The sequence below is a fragment of the Ovis canadensis genome, chromosome 18, assembly GCF_042477335.2.
Source record: "Ovis canadensis isolate MfBH-ARS-UI-01 breed Bighorn chromosome 18, ARS-UI_OviCan_v2, whole genome shotgun sequence".
NCBI lineage: Eukaryota > Metazoa > Chordata > Mammalia > Artiodactyla > Bovidae > Ovis > Ovis canadensis.
Window position 1 is genome coordinate 41,605,135 of NC_091262.1, and position 13,488 is coordinate 41,618,622.

General features: G+C 52.3%; 1 protein-coding gene across 1 annotated transcript in view; it reads left to right on the forward strand.

Moving 5' to 3' along the window:
* The first annotated feature begins 6,912 nt into the window (after positions 1-6,912).
* The window catches only part of APBA2 (amyloid beta precursor protein binding family A member 2), a 129,805-nt gene continuing 123,229 nt past the window's right edge, over positions 6,913-13,488 (forward strand). The window contains exon 1 of the mRNA XM_069559296.1: positions 6,913-7,166. The gene's annotated coding sequence lies outside the window, so the exon portion shown is untranslated. The remainder of the gene's footprint in view (positions 7,167-13,488) is intronic.

The following is a 13,488-nucleotide window of genomic DNA, read 5'->3' on the forward strand; positions in this document are numbered from 1 at the left end:
TGAACTCTCAGGGCTGCAGTTCCCCAAAGGCTTGGCTGGGGCTGGGGTGCCTGCTGCGGTCTCATGAATGTGGACTTGGTTCCTCATTGCTCAGGCCACTTCATAGACAGCTGTTGAGGTGAGAGAGAGAACAAGAGAGGACATCTAGGGTGGAAGCCACGGTCTTTGTGCTCCAGTCTTGGAGCTGAAACCCATCATGGCTGCTGAGTTCCATTCATCAGAAGCAAGTCAGCTAGTCCAGTCCACGCTCAGAGGGATACGACCACAGCAGGTGTGAGTCTTAGGAGGTATGTGTGCTCTAGGCTGAGAGGCTACCTGCATGCGCCCTGATGGCTTCACCTTGCTTCATCCTAAATAGAGTTTCCGACAAGGCCTCATAGGGCTGGCCTGAAGCCTGAACACCCCCTCCTGGCCACCACCCTCCAATCTCCTCTGCACAGGCCTTTCTTTTTTAAATACCTTTTTTTAAAAAATGTTCACGTATAGTTGATTTACAATGTTGTATTAGCTTCAAGGGTACAGCAAAGTGATTTAGTTAAATGTGTCTATTCTTTTTCATATTCTTTTCCTATTTAGGTTATTACAGCATATTGAGCGGAGTTCCCTGTGTTATACTGTATGTCCTTGTTGATGATCTATTTTATTTTTAAACATTTCATTTTGGAATAATTGTATTTATTTCTGTATTATTTTAATCCCTCTATTTATTGGGTGTATGAAAATTTTATTTTTTTACTTTATTTAAAATTTTTACTTATTTTCTATTTTAAGGGGGGATCTTTGGTCCCCAACTAGGGGACTCACACTTTCTGCATTGGAACCAAGGAGTCTTAAGCACTGGAACACCAGGTAAGTCCCTGATTATCTATTTTAAATATAGTAGTACCTATATCAATCCCTGACTCCCAATCTATTTCTCCCCCTCACCTTTCCCCTTTGGTAACCATAAGTTTTCTATATCTGTGAGTCTGTTTCTATTTTGTAAGTTCATTTGTGTCATATTTTGGATTTCACATATAAGTGCTACCATATGATATTTGTCTTTCTGTTTCTGATTTACTTCATTTAGTGTGACAATCTCCAGGTCTATCCATGTTGCTGCAAATGGTATTATTTCACCCATTTTTTATGGCTGAGTAATATTCCACTATATACATGTACCACATCTTCTGAAACTGTGATGAAAAGACTCCCAACAAACAAAAGTCCAGGATGAGCTGGCTTCACAGGAGAATTCTATCAAACATTTAGAGAAGAGATAACACCTATCCTTCTGAAACTATTCCCCAAAAATGCAGAGGAATGAACACTTCTAAGCTCATTCTATGAGGTCACCATCACCCTGATACATAAACCAGACAAAGACACCACAAAAAAAGAAAATTCCAGGCCAATATCACTGATGAACATAGATGTAAAAATCCTTAACAAAGTACTAGTAAACTGGCTCGAGCAATACATGGAAAGGATCACCATGATGAAGTGGGATTTATCCCAGGGATGCAAGGATTTTTCAATATCCACAAATCAATCAGTGTGATAGATCACATCACCAACTGAAGATTAAAAACTATATGATCATCTCGATAAATGCAGGTAAAGCTTTTGACAAAATCCAATGTCCATTTATGATAAAGGCTCTGCACAAGCCTTTCTTAAGTTCCCCAAACACACAGGGCTCCTGCCAGTTCCGAAGCCTCCGCACATGCTATACCCACCTGAAACACTGGCTGGAATGTAAGGGAAGCCCATGTAAGGGGAAATCGACAGCCTAGCATGGGTAGGAGGACTGTTAGCACCTCCAGGCTAGTCAAGGGATGACTGCTGGAATCCAGTGAGACCTGCAGCTCTCAGCGGCAGGGAGCTGGGAGGCCGAGGCTGTGGGCTTCATTGGAAGGACATGGCCATTCTTAGCATTGTGTGGGGAAGGGCCCAGAAAGATCCACCAGCACTGCCCTCCTCATCCCTCCAGGCTCCCTCCCGTTGGGCAAATGAACTGGGATCCAGGGAGCCCGCAGACACGGTCCACAGACACCAGCCTCCTGGGCCCAGAGCCCAGTGGGAGAGGCTGGAGGGTGGGTCGAGGGGCGAACGGGGACATGGGGCTCATCCCACACTGCCCACAGTCTCCTCCTCCTATCCTTTGTTGGCCACCAGCTTAGTGCAAGATCATGTCAACTCTGTCACAGTCTCACTTGGAACTGAAAATGTTAACCGGCTTTGCTCCTGTGAGAATTGGGGAAAACTGGGGAGAGAGTGTGTGAATGAGAAGCACAGCAGATGCCAGCAGGGTGTTATTTGCCTCCGTGTGGACGCACATCTGCAGTATTTCTCAACCACATCTGGGGGAGCAGCTGCAACTGGAGTTGCCACCAGATTAAGTTTATGACAATCCGCTGTCACTTCCCAAGATTCAAACGTCACCTGCACAGGCCCAAGAGGCAAGGCAAAAGGAGCTGGCAAAGCTGTGCCCCCCACCTCCCTCCAGGCTGTGACGGGGGCCACGGGCTCCGCAGCTCCCCCTGGATGGAGCATCCCTTCTTGATTACCTCCTGGGAGAGAGGGTCAGTTCCCTTAGCTTTTCCTCTGATGACAGTTCTCGTCCCTCGTGTCAGGGGAGCCCATCTGGGGACTATGCAAGGGGCCCTGCGAGTCCGTGCCACTGGGAGAAACCACAGCGTGGGTCTGCAGGCCTGTTAGACCCACCTCGGTCGGATTCAGCCCCAGACTTCCCTCTCCTGATGACCACGAGCCCCCACTTTGATTCTAGGGCCCAGGGATATTTTGCTTCTTAAGGGTTTTTAAAACATTTCCTAGGAAAGAACGTCACTTCAGAGACAAAGTCCAGCCATCTTCAAAGGTCTCGGGATTTCCTTTTTTCCAGAGCATACGTGACCTTCCATGGCCCCTCTGGGGAGGAGTCAAAGGAAGATTTACAGCATGTATTTCCAGCAATGCTGCAGGACCCATCTTCAGGATACCCGGCCTCCCCTTTTATCAAGGGCCTCTGAGTCTGGAAACTAACTTCAGTCTGTTAATGTGACTGCTGCTCGTTTCCTTCTTTGGGGTCCATTAGCCACCACCAGAGGTCAGGTGGATCAAAGCATTCTGGCTACACCCATCTTCCTGCTCATCACAACACAGGCACCTCCTTGTCTTTGGCAGTGAAACACGCCACTTGGTTTTTGCCACCGCAGAATCCCACCATCACCAAGGACACCAGGGGCATCTCAACAGTGACCTCTCCCAGTGGCAGACCCAGTCCGCAGAGAATGTGCACAGGGTCTTTAAGCAAGAGAGGCTGCTGGTCTTCCGAGACCCAGACCAGCTGGCCGTTCCCATCAGCCAGAAACAGAACCCGTTCCAGACAGACTCAAGGGTCAAGGTTCTTAATGCCCCTGGCCTCTACTCAGATGGTGAATCCCAGACCTCAGGGTCCTGCTCCTTTCCAAAGCATCTCCACATAGGACACTTACAAAGCCTTTGAATTCAAATGACATTGTAATTCTGCCATATTCACAAAGCCCGCATTTGACTTTTGACAAGGTTATCTCTATGGCTACAGCAAATAAAAGATTCTCTGGGGGGTCTGATAAAAATTCTCTGGTTTTCTGTAAGCTCCAAGCTTTAACCTGGAGTATGTAGTTTTTCTTTCTGCCGGGTCTCTGGTGTAGTAAGAACTGGCCACCCACCCTACAATCCTTGACGTCACCCTTACTGACCTTAAGGGCTGAAGTCACCTGCCCCTCCCTCCCCACCTCACCCCCTGCCCTTCCCTGAGTTCTGGCTTTAGTAAGGACTTTGTCCAAAGCAATTGCAGGTGGCAGTTTGACCAGCTGTAATCCCTGGCATGGCCTGAATTGTTGTTGTTGTTCAGTCATTAAGTCATGTTCGACACTTTATGACCCCAAGGACTGTAGTCCTCCAGGCTCCTCTGTCCATGGGATTTCCAAGGCAACAATACTGCTGTAGGTTGCCATGCTCACCTCCAGGGGTGAGCCCTGACCCAGGGATTGAACCCACGTCTCCTGCATTGGCAGGCAAATTCTTCCCTTGCTTAGCCACCGGGCAAGCCCTGTGGCCTGGATTATTGGCAGCTTGTTTCCCATCATTAAGAATTCAGCATGGGACTTCCCTGGTGGTTAGAACTTTGCCTTCCAGCGCAGGAGTTGTGGGTTTGATCCCTGGTTGGGGAGCTAAGATCCCACATGCTTGTGGCCAAAAAATAAAAACATAAAACAGAACCAATATTGTAATGAATTCAATAAAGACTTTAAAAATGGTCCACAACAGAAAAATCTTTAAAAGGCGGGGGGTGGGGGGGGAAGTAAAAAAGAGCTCAGCACTGCTTCCCGGGCCCAGGACATGATCGCACTTACCCCAGAATCTATCTAAGAGGGTCTGTTTCCAGGGACCATGATTGGTACCTGTGCTGTGTGAATCAGGGTCCAGGCGGGGAAACAATCCACACTGGCTGTTTTTGAACAGAGATTTAAACACAGAATAGTTTCAGCAGGATTGGAGGACTCAGTGAGCCAAACTAGCTGACAATTAAATCATATCTGCGGCTGTGGCCAAGCTCTGGGTGAGGGCGCTGGTGTTAGTTAGCATGTCTCACCCGCTCAGTCCAGTCTCATCCCACCCTCCCAGGCTGCTCCCCCAGTGACCCTGACAGTGCAGGCTGCCCCTCTGTCTGCCCCATAGGGGCCTTTATTGCCTATGAACCAGGGGCGGGGCTCCAGCCAGTCTGCTGTTGTGCAGCCCAGGGCCCAGGTCAGCGTCTGCCACTGGAATTTTTTCTTTTTACTTGGAAAAAGAAAAATTGGAATATAGTTGCTTTACAATGTTGCATTATTTTCTGTTGTATAGCAAAGTGGATCAGCCGTATGTATACCTATATCCCCTCTCTCTTGGACATCCCTCCCTTCCCACCCCTCTAGGTCAGCACAGAGCACCCAGCTGAGATCCCTGTGCTATACAGCAGCTTCCCATTAGCTATCTAATTTACACATGGTAATGTATTTATGTCGGAGAAGGCAATGGCACCCCACTCCAGTACTCTTGCCTGGAAAATCCCATGGATGAGGAGCCTGGTGAGCTGCAGTCCATGGGGTCGCTAAGGGTTGGGCACGACTGAGCGACTTCACTTTCACTTTTCACTTTCATGCATTGGAGAAGGAAATGGCAACCCACTCCAGTGTTCTTGCCTGGAGAATCCCAGGGACGGGGGAGCCTGGTGGGCTGCCATCTATGGAGTTGCACAGAGCTGAACACGACTGAAGTGACTTAGCAGCAATGTATTTATGTCAGACCCACTCTCTCATTTTGTCCCACTCTCTCCTTCCCCTGCTGTGTCCACAGGTCCAATCTCTGTGTCTGTGTCTCTATTGCTGTCCTACAGATAGGTTCATCAGTACCGTTTTCCTAGATTCCACATATATGCATTAATATAGGATGTTTGTTTTCTTCTTTTTGACTTTAGGTCCATCACATATACAAATGACCCTATTTTGTTCCTTTGAGTAATATTCCATTGTGTATGTATACCACATCTTTTTATCCATTCCTCTGTTGTTGGCCATTTATGTTGTCTTCCTATCCTGGCTACTGCAAATAGTGCTGCAATGAACACTGGGGTGCATTGAATTACAGTTTTCTCAGTGTCTGGCACAGGGATTTTTTTAAAAAAAGATAAATAATTAATGATGAAATCAGTTCTCACAACCACTTTCTGAAGAAGCAAGGATCTGGTTTGTCAGTTGAGACATCTCAGCCTCACCTGAACCACGTGGATGGAGCTGGGGTTAGGTGGGAGATTTCTAGAGGACGCCAAGCAGACAAAAGCCATCACTGGAGAACATCAACATCGTACAGCACCTGCTGTTGAAACGGTGACCATCATGATCTGGCGCGTTTTACACCCTGGGTTCAGAGGGGTGCATATGCCACTAAGTCTTGTGACTATCCCTGAAGGCAAGTCATGGTATTTCCCCGTTTAACAGTGGAGGAAACTGAGTTATGCAGAGGAGAGACACCAGCTCAGGTCAGAGGCCCCGGCTGAGTGCTGGCTTGGCTGGGATTCTCAGCCAAGATGCACACCGCTCCTCGGAACAGGCGTTTCTAGACGTCTGTTAGACAGAACAATAACCCCCGAGATGCCCACATCCTAACCTCTGGACACTGAATATCCACCTTACAGGAAAAACAGGCTTCGTAGATGTGAGGAAGGGCCTCCAGCTGGGCAGATTTTCCTAGATTCTAAGGGTGGGCAGAATCGAGTCACTTGAGTTCTTTTTAATTTTATTGGAGTCTAGTGTATAGATTTGGGTCCTTCTCCGTTTAGGACGATAAGGAGGGAAAGGGCTGGGGCAAGGCCTTGGGGGAGGGGCGGCCAGTGGTCAGGCCAGGGCAGCACAGGATATTGGGAACGGGGTGATGGGATGGTTCACAGGGGCCTGGCACACAGCCAGTGATCTGTGGCTGGGTGGCGCTGGGGGCCTGCCCTCCAGAGGGGTCTCTCAGAGGCCGCGATCTCCCCGCGACTTCTGCGCAGGGCCGAACAGGGCGCGGTGGGCAGGACCTTCCATCACATGCGCTCGGGAGCCCGCCAGGGGGCAGCGTGGCGCCCGGGGCAGGTGCGGGCGCAGGGGCACCTCGCTGTCACCTGTTCCACCCGCCGGAGGACCAGACCCCGGCGTCTCCTCATCCTGCAGGTGCCGGGAACGCTGGGGAATCTGTGCTCTCCAGGGACCCGAGGCCAGCCCCGCAGGACCTGGGCCCCAGGTGCGCCCGCCGCAAGTCCGCCCAGAGTCGGGGCGAGGGCTCCGGGAGGGGGCTGGGCGCGCACGCATCTTTGTCCTCCTGGTCTTCCCGCCGCGCGCTCTCGCCCGGCGAGGGGCGCTGGCGAGGCCAAGGCGGGGCGGGGCGCGGGCGTCCAGCCGCAGGCCGGTGCGGGGTGCGCCCGCGGGCCCCGCTGCGTGGGCCGGGCAGGAGCGGCCCTGCGTGCCGTACGCCGCGTTCGGGGCGCGCCCGCCGCTATCCAGCTTCCCGGGCTCGGCAGCATCTCGGTGCGCGGCTCACAAAGAGCTGCGGCGGCGGCCCCGCGCTCGGCCTTGGGGACACAGCGGCGGCGGCTGTGCACTCGCACGGCCCTGAGCTCGGGCCAGGTAAACCGGGGTCCGGGCTACCCGACCCTTCCCCAGAGCGGCCGCAGCCTGGGGGCGCCGGGGCGGGCGCGGGGGGCGCGATCGGGCGGCGCTGCGGACGGGGGGCGCCGCGGGGATCAGGGGTACAGCCGGGCGGGCGCGGCGGGGCCGAGCTGGTGGCTCGCGCATCCCGGGCGGGGGCGCGGCGGCGAGGGGCGACTAGGCGCAGACCAGGGACGCAGACCCGCGGCGGCTGCCCCCTCGGGTCCCGCCGGGCTGGCGGGGCCGCTGGAGTGTTCCGCGGCCCCTCTCGGCACTGGTACTGAGTCCCTGTGAGGGGCGGCAACTCTCGAGTTTGGGGTCTTTCCTGGGTTCCCTGTCACCTGGGAAGCCGAGCCCCGGTTTTCTAGCCCTCCACCCTTTTCCTTTATAACGAGGCCCAGCGGGAGAAACTCCTCAGTTAAAAATTCCACAGTCGGGTTCCCCTGGGCTGCCGGCGCTGGGCTGGGGGCACGGCGCGAACCTGCCCGGTCGTCCCAGCCCCTTTCCCCTCGGCCTGGCTGCTACTGATGGTCTATGCGAAGGGCGAGGCCCCCGCCCCCAAGCCGGGCTGTGCCCCGGGCGGGCCGGGCAGCGGGCCTCGGTCTATCAAGGCCGCGGGGCTGGGGACTTGGGGGTCGAAATTGCCCTGGACCCGGTGCCGAGGGAGAGTCATGAGGGGCCCACCCTTCCCGAGACTCGCTAAGCATGGAGGCTGAGATTGTACCTGCTTGTCTCAACTTAGTATTTACTTGCAGAAGGAAGACTTAATTTTTTGACATATGTTTGGATCCAGCCTGATAGGGGCCAACCTCAAATTTGGTGGTTAAGCCAACTCATAAATGGCCGTGGGGACGGTCAACCCCAAAGTGGGGAATCTCCTTTGTGCCCTTCATCCCGTGGGCTGAGCTGTCCCTGACCTCTTCAGCCTCTGTCCCCTTTCTGAAAATACCAACCCCCCCCTCACCCCCCACATGCTCTCCTTCTTTCTCTTTGAGAAAAATAGTGGTTTTGGGAATAATGACCTGCAGGCTTCCAGGGTGGGAACCACACAGCTTTTCCTGGGGTGCACATTTAGTTTGCTCTGCCGGGTACCCACAGCCTGGTGGATGGCTCCTTTTTCAAGCCTCTGGGTCCTTCTGGTGAGGGGAGGTGAGGGGGAGGGTCTTGCCTTCTCTTGGGGGGCTTCCATTCTTCAGGGGACACTGAGGGTCCTCCAGCCAGGATGCCCTTCCCTGTGCCCTCACTGCTGGGGGGCTGTCCATCCTGCCTCCATCTGCACTCAGGAAAGGGGGTTGGTGGCTCCTGAGCAGCAAATGACCCTGGCATGGAGCCTGCTGGCACTCAGGATGCTGTCCAGGGTGTTAGTAAGCACGTTGGAGCTTGCTGACGAGTCAGCTTGCTGAGTGGGCCGCCTCCTGGGTGGGCCCCATGGCACTGGCAGAGAGACCCTGGGATGGGTCTCCAGAGCTGCACTAGGTCTGGGTGGTGGCCCTAGTGACAGGCGCCCTGAGAGTCTGCGGTGGGGCCCGGCTCTCCAGACCTCTGCTCATTGGCTGGGGAGCATGGTTGGGCCCCTCCCCCATTGTCTGCCTTCCCATCTCCAGGGTACTGGGCTTCTCTGCCTGGGAGAAGTGTGGGCCGGACCAGATGGGGTGTGTGTGTGTGTGTGTGTGCGCACGCGTGCGTGTGCCTGCGTGTGTGAGTATGAGAGGTGGGATGGGCACTGGCAGGCGGTCAGTTTCTTAATCTTTGGCCTCTTGTTTGTGTTAGTTGCCCCGGGCTGGACTTGTGGTTTGTTAACTTGGCTCTGCCTTGGTACTTCTAACCCTTAAAAAAAAAAATTAGTTTCACAGGGATAATTGGTGGGGATGGATTGTGAAATGGAGGTGCATAAATAATCCAATTTGCCAACTGAGCTAAGAAATGTGGGATAAAAAAAAGATAATTTTAAAAGACACCAGTCGCCCCCCTGGAGCTAAGAGGGAGTGCCAAAACACCTTAATGTTTCCTAGACACAACTGAGGAACTCAGGGAAAGCTCATGTGATGGGAGGCTTGCCTTGGGCTGGGCTTTGTTTGACTTGGGCAGCCCTGAGGCCTGTGGAGGGACAGGAGCCCCAGGGCACAAGCACAACCCCCCCAGGCCTCAGCTCCACCTGGGCACTCTTCCCCATCCTAAGCCCTGAGCATCTGATCCAGGGACTCAGCAGGTCAGGGCCTCTGGTCACACTGGGGTCTGAAGTCTTGGAGAGACGTTTATGTCGGGGATGTTTGGAGGACTGGGTGCAGATGGCCACAGAGGGAGGCCCTGAGCTGGCATGGAGGGCTTCCTTCCAGAACAAGTGGCAGAAAGCAGCATTCTGCCTCGAGAGAGTGGCAGAGAGCTGGGTTTCCTGAGCCCTGACCTGGCTGGGATGGGGAGTGACGTGGACACTGACGGTTGTGTGGCTCCATCCTGTTGGTCATGTCTGAAATGATTGTTCACCAAGTGGGGCCCAGGTGCCCAGTTGGTGGTTGGTAGTTGGCTGTGTGCCCACATGGGGATTCTCTGGCCCCTTTTGAGGCCCCACTCACCACCTGGGTTGGCTCCAGCTGGTGGCTCAGAGCAGCCTGCAGGCACAGGCTGACTCGGCTGTCATGGGTGCCTCTTCTCTGCCTCTCCTGTAGGCAGTCCTCCACTCTCCCAGTCCTCTCGGATGCACAAGGGAGCCAGGGAGGACAGCGATCTTGTTGTCATGCATCCAGGCTGTCTCGATGGGCCTGAGATTCACGAGTCTTCTTGGGAACCCCCTGACCCCATTTCGGCAGGTGCTGTTGCTGCCTGACTTGTGATTTCTGTGCTAGCTACAGGGTGTCCTGTGCTGGGCTGGGCTGATGTCCCTCACTCAAGCCTGCAGTGGCTCCCCAGCGCCCTCTCCACACCCTCAGCCTGATTTTTATTTCTGCAGGTTCCCTTCCTCGCTCCCAGCCATACCATCAGGCAGGCTCATTGCCCAGGCTTGCTTTGTGTCATCCCCACCCCATCCCTACCTGCCACCTTGGCCCGTGTCCGTCCTTCATCATCCCAGATGAATATGGAGTTTTCCCTTCTTCTCTGCCAGTTGCCAAGTTTGCTGAGCTCCTGCCTGCCTCAGGGCCTTTGCACTTGCTTTCCATCTCCCTGGCATGTGCCTCCTGCATATGTCCACCTGGCTTGCTCTCTCACTCACTTCTCTGTCTGTATTTCAGCTTCCTACATAAATTAGCATCATTTCTGCCTTTCATGTTAACCCTCACTTCTCTGTCTGTATTTCAGCTTCCTACATAAATTAGCATCATTTCTGCCTTTCATGTTAACCCTCACTTCTCTGTCTGTATTTCAGCTTCCTACATAAATTAGCATCATTTCTGCCTTTCATGTTAACCCTGCTTTGTGTTTCTTCTTAGGACCTAACACAATTTATGATTTTTATACTTTTATTCTGTCTCTTACCACTGCAACATACAGGCTGTGTTGACTTCTGTGTCCCTGGAACAAGAATAGTGCTTGGCACCTGGTTGACCCTTAGCCCAACTTGTTAAATGGATGAACGAATGAATGAAACCCCAGGAGCATCGTGCTTCCTTCCAGTACAAGCCTGGTGCCCTGCTGCTCGCTTCCCACACCTACAAGAGACCCCACACCTAAAAACAGCTGCATTCACAGCTGGTCCCTCCCAGACCTCCAGCAGAACCTTGCCTACACTGGATCTGCAGGAGAGAGTGATGGAGATGTGGCGGGGTGGGGGGGGCAGGCCAGATGTCACGTGGCTGGAAGGCCATCCAGCCCCAGTAGTGGGCGTTCTGATCCTTCACGGAAACTCCTTTGGGATTCTTGGTTGTTTGGCTGGTCGGCTCTCAGGCTGTGCCTGCGCTCACCTCGGTGGGTCATGGACATGCTGGGAACAAGACCCCCTGTGGCTTAGGTTCCCTACCTTCTTCATCTGGAAGTTTCTAAACTGGTCTTTCCCCTTATGTCGGACTTCGTGTCTTCAGGCTCCCGGCCTCTCCGCCTGTCCTTGTGTGCCAGCCTGCCCCTCCTGAAGCCTCCCCACCCTGCCTGATTCTCCCTACCTGTGTTTTGGCCCCACTGGAGGGGGCCACTGGTTTTTTAAGGGGGAAAACTGTCACTGATCTCTGGGGCCTTGGGTGAGCCACCAGCCCTGGGCGCCTTTCTCAGCCTCCGTCATAGGTGCCTGATAGAGCTTGCCGGGATGGTTTTGATCCCAGAAGTCCAGCACTGAACTGAGATGAGAGGTTGGTGCTCAGCCAGAGCTTCATGGATGCCGGTGGCTACAGTGCTGTGGCTTCTTTTGTTTTACTGGGAGTTTGAAGGGTCAGCTTTGCTGGCTTTACATGCAGCCTAGTGGGAGACTGTCATGCTTCCTACACTCTCAGGTGCTGTTCTGATGTAAGGGGCTGCATCTGTGGTTTTGTGCATGAAGGATCAAAATTAAAGAGAAAAAATACAGCTTGAGATGTCGGCATCTCCTGACCGCACAGATATTTGCATCTTGTGGGTTTTCTGAAAACGGAAGCATGCTGGCATTCAAAGGTGGTTTCGGATGGAGAAACTGACTGGAATGAAATACACATCACTGGGCACTTTTTATTTTTTTTTTTTAAAGATTGTTTTGTTGTGGAGATATTTTTTAAAGTCTTTATTGAATTTGTTACAATATTGCTTCTGTTGTTTATGCTCTGGTTTTTTGGCTGTGAGGCATGTGGAATCCTAGTTCTCTGACCAGAAATTGAGCCTGCACCCCCTGCTTTGGAAGGTGAAGTCTTAATCAAGGGACCTCCAGGGTAGTCCCTCATCAGGCACTTCTGTGTGTTGCCTTCTCTTTCCTTGTATGTGCTGTTTAAATAGTTCCTTGCCAAGCATGAGAGGCACGTCTTCACTTGGCAACAAGGTGACCTAGGACCAGGCAGTGGTGACTTGCTTGAGGCTGCTACTGTTTCGGGCATTGCTGAGATTGGTTGGTGAGCCTTCAGAGCCCATGATGCCCCTCCCCGACAATCCCCTATCATCTGCATCCTCCCTATCTCCCCCCTCAACATCTCACTGGGGCCCAGTTTGCATCAGATTTGTTTTTAAACTGGGTGGGCATGACTAGCACTTGTGACCACGTATGTGATAGGTGTATACGTGTGCTCAGTCGCTCAGTTATGTCTCACTCTTTGCCACCCCATGGACTGTAACCCACCAGGCTCGTCTTATCCGTGGGATTCTCCAGGCAAGAATACTGGAGTAGGTTGCCATTCCCTTCTCCAGGGAATCTTCCTGAACCAGGGATCGAACTTGTGTCTCCTGACTTGACAGGCGCATTTACTGCTGAGCCACCAGGGAAGCCTACGTGACAGATACAGTTCAGGAGCTCATTTTCAGCCTGTGCTTAGATAATCTGGTGGTGGTGAACCGTGGACCTTGAGCTCTGGCTGGTGGTTGGAGAGTTATGGACACATTACTGGTAACCCAGGGGCCTTCATGGGGACAGCAAGAGGGCCTGGGAGCTTGCCGCCCAGCACAACTGTCGTTGCTGGGTTTGTAAGGTGTTTTCCTCTTTGCATTCAGAGGTACCATGGGTTCTTTGCACTTCCTGCCCCTGGACTAAACTCAGCTAAAAGACACTCAGCTGTGAAATACTTAGGCACTTGTTCTCAACAAATTCTGATTAGTCAACAGTCAGGGAGTAGGAGACGACTAGTGGCATTTAGAATTTTCAGTTGGGAGATAGATATGTATCTATGTGTGAGTTGTTGTCCAGTTGCTCACTTGTGTCTGAGTTTGTTCATAACCCTATATATGATAGTATTTTAAAAAATATGTGTTTATTTATTTCTCCATGATTTGGTTTTACATTCATGGAATTCATTCTCCAGCAAGGCAGCTCTAAACATGAATTTCTCTGAGCTGTCATGTGTATCGCTAATTTTCATTTTTAAAATGTAGTTTAAAATGAGTAACCAACAAGGACCTCCTATATAGCACAAGGAACTCTGCTCGGTGTTATGCAGCAGCCTGGATGGGAAGGGAGTTTGGCGGAGAGTGGATATATATATATGTATGGCTGAGTCCCTTTGCTGTCCACCTGAAAGTATCACAACATAGTTAACTGCTATACCCCAATATAAAATAAGAAGTTTAAAGTTTGAAAAAGAAATGTTGTGTAGTTTTCCCCTGTTGGTCTGTCAAAGTCTTGGAAAAATCCATTGTTTGGAAACTAGGAGACCTGTTTGCTGAGCGGGTGCCTGTGTTTAGTGATGATGGATTTCTCACCCCA